The sequence below is a fragment of the Malania oleifera genome, chromosome 11 (genome assembly GCF_029873635.1).
Source record: "Malania oleifera isolate guangnan ecotype guangnan chromosome 11, ASM2987363v1, whole genome shotgun sequence".
Taxonomy (NCBI): domain Eukaryota; kingdom Viridiplantae; phylum Streptophyta; class Magnoliopsida; order Santalales; family Ximeniaceae; genus Malania; species Malania oleifera.
Genome location: NC_080427.1, coordinates 38172205 through 38178660, shown reverse-complemented (window position 1 = coordinate 38178660; position 6456 = coordinate 38172205). Strand labels below are relative to the sequence as shown.

The 6456-nt window shown below is 36.0% G+C and overlaps 1 protein-coding gene across 11 annotated transcripts in view; it reads right to left on the bottom strand.

Moving 5' to 3' along the window:
- Positions 1-1491: 1491 nt before the first annotated feature.
- The window catches only part of LOC131167382 (uncharacterized), a 30792-nt gene continuing 25827 nt past the window's right edge, over positions 1492-6456 (bottom strand). For 6 of the 11 annotated variants that reach the window (XR_009140111.1, XR_009140114.1, XR_009140112.1 and 3 more), the window contains one exon: positions 3486-3692. The gene's annotated coding sequence lies outside the window, so the exon portion shown is untranslated. Of the gene's footprint in view, positions 1832-3485; positions 3693-6456 lie in introns of those variants that run through there. The other 5 variants (XR_009140115.1, XR_009140113.1, XR_009140110.1 and 2 more) reach the window with 1 other exon arrangement.

Genomic DNA, 6456 nt, shown 5'->3' with positions numbered 1-6456 from the left:
AAACAATTCAAAATACAGTATAATCCCAACACATTTCAATATTTCTATATGTTATACATATTTCATAACTCAACACACTATTTTCGTTTTTCCTCATGCCACACAATTTGAATAATACACATATTTATATAACTACTGAAATAATAAGTCAATCCATGTTCATTATCTGTTTTACTGAAAATATAAGTTAAATTATCTCCACAATTTATCATATACTCAAAATAAGCATTAATAAGCAAAACGGAGATAATTAACCCTACTCACCTTGACCAATTTTTAGAAAATGTAAAACAATTCCGATCAATCATTTCAACCAGTCAATTAATCCAAAAAAATCCATTACTTAAATCCTATAACCTTTTTCTTTATTTTAATCGATTCATTTTTGAAAATTATAACTATTAACACAACCCTAGGCTCAAAAACCTCAATTTAAACGATTGGCTTTCAAAACTTGCATGATATACATATACATATAATTTCCATTTTAACCAGTAAAATTTACAAAACAACTAACTTAATCTATTCCCCTTACCTAGTTTCTTGAAGCTACGCCTACAAAGATCCCAACACTGTGCCTATGGCACTCTCACAAACCCTCAATTCATAAATCCTAATTTAATCAACTCAATTTCAGGTAAAATACTATTTTAACATTTCCTAAACTCATAAACTCCAAATAAATAATTAAACTACCAAAATCATCAAATTTGCTTAATTTCCTAAACCTTACCCTAGCTTTGGGGTAGTACTTGGAAAGCCCAATTCAAAAATCCGCCCCGATTAAATTGACGAGGATCGACGCTAGGCCCTAGAAATAGCACCTAATCGTCAATTGGACTTAAGATTTGAGAGAAATTGAGGAGAGAGAGAGAGAGAGAGAGAGAGAGAGAGAGAGAGAGAGAGAAAGAGAGTGAGGGTTTACCTTACCCCAGGAGTGGTGCTTACAACGCTCTTACGAAAAATTCACTCTGGATAAATTGATGATGACTGAGAATGAAACTCAACAGTATTTTTTGTTTTTTGATCGGTCAAGTATTTGCCGAGAAAATGAGGAGAGAGAGAGAGAGAGAGAATGGAGGCGAAGGAGTGAGACGAAAGAGACGACAAACAGAGAGAAACTGAGAGTGCTGAGAGAGATGCAGTAATCCAAATTCAATTTGGATCGAAGAAGCTTCTTCAAGAAGCTTTAACTAATTTATATATATATATATATATATATATATATATATCTTTATTCCAATTAATTTTTTTTCCATACTATTCCTTTTATTTGTTTATTTTATTAATTAATTTAATAATATTTAATTAATTAATTGATTAATATTTTTTTTTTCTGGATTACTACACTAGATCTAACGACCCAAAGTCGTGTTATTCAATAATTTTCCCTACATAATTCTTAATTTTTTAAAGTGGGAAATCATCGCGTGGTAATACTATTTTCTGTCATTATTAATCTGTTTCACAAAAAAAAAAAAAAAAAATCTCTTTCAGATATAAATAGACCTTTATATCCTCTCCAAAATATACTAGTGCCGTTACAAAATTTTCACCAATCTAAAGAAGTATACCCTTTTATGTTCCACATCTCAAGGCATATGCCCTAATATGATCCCATTCCCATTCCATGAACTTCCATGCTCTAGGTGACTTGCAAATTACCATCAGTTTATTTCTACACAAAGCAAACCCAGTCAGGTGGTGAGCAGAATGTATATTTCATCCCTGGAAAGCTTCAGGACCATTAAAAGTGCAGTTTCTGCCCAAGGTGGATGCAATTTTGAGTACTGGCTTGGCAGTCTGGTTCGAACTCATTCTTAATTGAAACCTGCAAAATACATTTGAAGTGTTAGAGAGTAAATATAATATTGTGAAGCTTTCTACACATGCATGCAACCCACCCATTCACCCCCCTTCTTTTTCCCAGGCTCCATCAAAGTGAAGAGATTCCACTCACTGGATAGAGATGTCCTGAATCTTGCCTTTTGAAATCCTCCCATTGTTGGCTTCTGTTTGCAGTCACTACTGGGATATCATTGACTAAAACTTTTTTACCTAAAGAAGATCATGTTCCTGAAGGCAAATCATATCCTCATAAGAAGCCATAGCAATAGCTAGAACAGTGAAGAACTGTACTGCAGGAGGGTATCTTACCAACCACCAAATTATTTTGGCGACATCAAATCTCCCAAAGGACAGAATAACATGATTTATGTGCTTATTGCTTAAGCTATCAAAACCAATGCAATGCAATCACAAAGGGAGGCAGGGTCTTCAAAATCGAACTTCAATCCCAGAGAAGAACCAAGCCATAGCCATTGACAGAGCATTTTCAAAGAAAAAATCATTAAGATCTTCCTTATCTAGAAACCTTGGACAAATCTTGGAGAGGATCTTCAAAATTGACTTAATCCCAGAGGAACCAAAACCATAAAGTGTTTGACAGAGCATTCAAAGGTAAATGCTTAAGATCATCTTATAGAAACCTTAAAAGACAATTTGGAGTGGTTGTAGAGAAATGTTTGGGAAATTGTTTTTACAGAGAGCTTCCTTTATGGGTAAAATTTTTCTCACATTTTCTTAAGAAGATTGCTATTTTAAATGGAAACTTAAAAGAGTCCCAAACATGCTTTGATTGCTTTCAAATGAGAAACCCGTCAAATGAATTGAGAAATGAGAAAACTATACTTTCCTTTCAACTGGCTATAATAAAGTACACAGGAGGCCTCAACCTTTTAAGGCTTACACTTTTCCTAAGAACAAAAACTCTAGTGTCAGAACAATGCCCAATAAAAACATCATAAAATAAAATAAAAAATTCCCATGTTACACTGCATCAATCTGTCCTTGCTAACTTGACGTCTTGTTGAAGTAGACATGTGCACTTGCTAATATTACCCTCTTCATCTTCAAATGCATTCAGAATTTGATCTGAAGAGCCCTCTCCGATCCTAGGCTCATCCCTTCATGGTGACACAAATCTTCTCAGGACAATTTGATGAGAGTATCCTCGTCGACCACAACTATAGCAGGCAAGCAGAGAGTGCTCAAGCCTATTTGAATCAGGGTGTCCTGGTGGGGGGCAAGAGGTGGTTCATGTGGAACTGATATTACCATCCAAGTATTCTTCCAATGTTTCTCCTTCCCCAACTTACTGAATCATACATTTTTCAGCAAAAGATTGTTGAGCAACCAATTTGTGAACTCAAGTATGTACATGTCGAAATCTCTACCTTGTTGACACAATGCTCACAACCTAAAGAACAATTCTTGCTCATAATTGAATAGGATGAATTTCTTGCTCAAAAGATGCCTAATTAGATTTCACGCGTAGTGCTTTAAGGTTTCCCTTGAAGTTAGTGTTGATAAACCTAGTATATGCGACTCTAGATGTGACGCCCCGAACCCACCAAGTGGGGCCCAGGTGCCACGTGTTCCATTTACCTGTATCTGATACTATAATCTCAACCACACAGCGGAAATAATAACAATTCATCAATATTATACCAGAGTTTCTACATATATATAATCTCAAAAGGTATTCTCCAACATCCAGTATTCACAAACATATACATCTCAGAAAACTTAAACGAACCCAAAATATACATCAAAAGTTTATACCCTCTCTCTCTCACACACAAAAATGCTACACCAGCCCCGAGCTCACTGAGCTCAATCACGCAGAGGTCCTGAAAAAGATAAAATTCATATCGAGTGAGACACATCTCAGTAAGTCGGAATAGATTAACACCAGTGTGTGGTTATCATGAGGTTAAGTGTACAAATTATAATCATCATTACAAATTTATCACAGTTATGAAATCATTCTTTATCCTTACTCATACACATGCAGCATATTTTACCAACGAGAGTTCCCAAGGATTGGGGTGATTATCCGCTCATACAAGTAACACACCTCTACTCTAATACCTTATGGCTATCTATGGCTACAACTAAGCATATCAGGGCACTTACCTTACTCAATAAGCCCTCAGGTGGATAGTTAATCTTGTACACACACACATCCACACAAATGTTTACTGGCAGAAGTTCCCGAGAATAAGGAAGATTACCCGCTCATGCAAGTAGCTTCCTTCTGCCCTAATACATTAAACAGCCCAATATGGCTACATCTAATATTAATCAGGGCACTCGCCTTTCTCACCAAGCCCTCGAGCGGTGAGTATACTTCGCCCCAAATACATATTATAATACAATATATAATACATTTCTTACTTTACTCTTTGTCTATTATCTTTGTATTATTCGTCTTTTCAAGTTCTCAGTTTCCATCGTTCTCAGTATTTCACACCACATAAATCTCACTTCCACATTTCGCAATCACATTTCACATCACAATAATCTCACTTCCACATTTCACATTCACATTTCCCGTCTGCATTCATATACTCTTTCTCATTTATTCACAGGTTAAATTAACAATTATGCATTTAGAACTCACTACCAAATGGATAACACAATGTCATGCTTCCCCCCATGACAGGTTGTGCGGTCCAAAGGCTGGACTTAACCCTGATCGGCCCACCAGAATTAAATAAGAAAACAACCTCTTCAGTTTGTAAGTCAGATTGGTTTTCCCACACTGGTCTAAACTCTAGGGGGGACTCTACCCTACACAACACAATTGATCATCCCGTCTCCACACTCCCTACGAGACGTATGGGTGCACTAACTCTTCAGAAATCATGCGCAACAGTACTGTGCATAACACGAAACCACAATCCATCGGAGTTCTTAAATCATACATTGCAATTTAACATTCACATCCTGCTCTAATTACACAATCACACAATATAGATTCCCATTGCATTTCAGCATTTCCAACATCTCATAAATATAACATAAATCAACTCAGTATATTCATTTTACTCATGCCACACGATTTAGAATAATACTCATATTTATACATTTACTAAAAATACGCCAACCCACGTTCATCATTCACATTACTGAAAAATACACATTTAATTATCTCCACAATTATCTAGAAATCCATTACTTTGATCATTCTATTTTCGCAAATAATAACTACACAGCCCTAGGCTCAAAATCATTGTTCAAACGGTTGGATTTTCTTTTAAAATCCACATGATAATCATATATATTTAAATGAACATATAGTTTCCTTTTTAATCGGTGAAATTTACAAATCTACTGGCTTAATTTGTTCCTCTTACCTGATTTCCTAAATTACGCCAACAGGGACCCCGAAACAATGTTTGCGGCACTCACCTGAACCCTGATTCAATAACCCTAGTTTATCAACTCAGCCACAAATAAAATACTATTTTAACATTCCCTAGGCCCTATATACTCCATATTAACAATAAAACTCTAAAATACCTCACTTACCCTGATTTTGGGATGGTACCCCGGAACCCCAAATCAACGATCCACTACGGTAAGTTTGCAGAGAATCATCCCATGAACCTCGTGATGGTTCCGGATCATCAAAACGGGCCTTAATGGAGCGAGAATCGAAGAAAGAAGAGAGAGGAATCGTAGGCTTTCGAGAGAAGAAGAAGAAGAAATTATATTCTGTTTACAAAATCTCTCGCAGGACTTTCTTTAATATCACCCTTGCAAAGAAAACTGTTGACGGTTTTCTGTGCCCCGCACAAAACCATCAACAGTTGGGCTTTTAACCCGCCCCGTCTTACCGTTTTACCTGTAACCGCTCCTTGGTAAAAAGAAAACCATCGACGGTTTTCTGTGCTCCTCACAAAAACCGTCGATGGTTTGGGTTTCCCCAAACCAAATTTCCTCCTTCTTATTTATTTGCTTATTATTATATTTTCCTGAGTTTGTACACTTGAAACAAATAAATACCATGCTAACCTTTTCTTATGATCTAACACATTCATGGGTAAAGATATTCTCAATTTGATTGAACAAATGAGTAACATCTCAAGTCTCCATTGCATAACTCAAGCAAAGTAACCGAAATTCCATAATTTGGCTTGCTAGAGGCATAAGCAATACAGCAATAGTAGAAATATTTAAAATAACAGAAAATTTTAACATCAAACTCTTAAAGCTTGAGATACATTGTTGCCCACAACTAAATAGCTTAAGCTTTAAAGTAAAGAGGTATTCTAACATGATACCAGAGTTGATTACCAGGAGGTTCTAGGTTCAAGTCTCAGTGCCCACATTTATTATGTGGTGCTTAAAAAATTACTGTACTCCCTGTAATGGGAGCCATCTATCATGTGTTTATGTCTCCACATGCTGTTGGGCTGCATGTGTGGGGGAGTCTTAAAGCTTGATATACATTGTTGGCCAACAACCTAATAGCTTAAGCTTTTAGATAAAGTGGTATTCTAACACAACTTTGATTGAACTCGGAGGATGTTGAAAAGTAACAAGCTAAAAATTGAGAGAAACTACATAAGATGTTACATGGATCTGCAATTTGCTCTCTCTCCACTG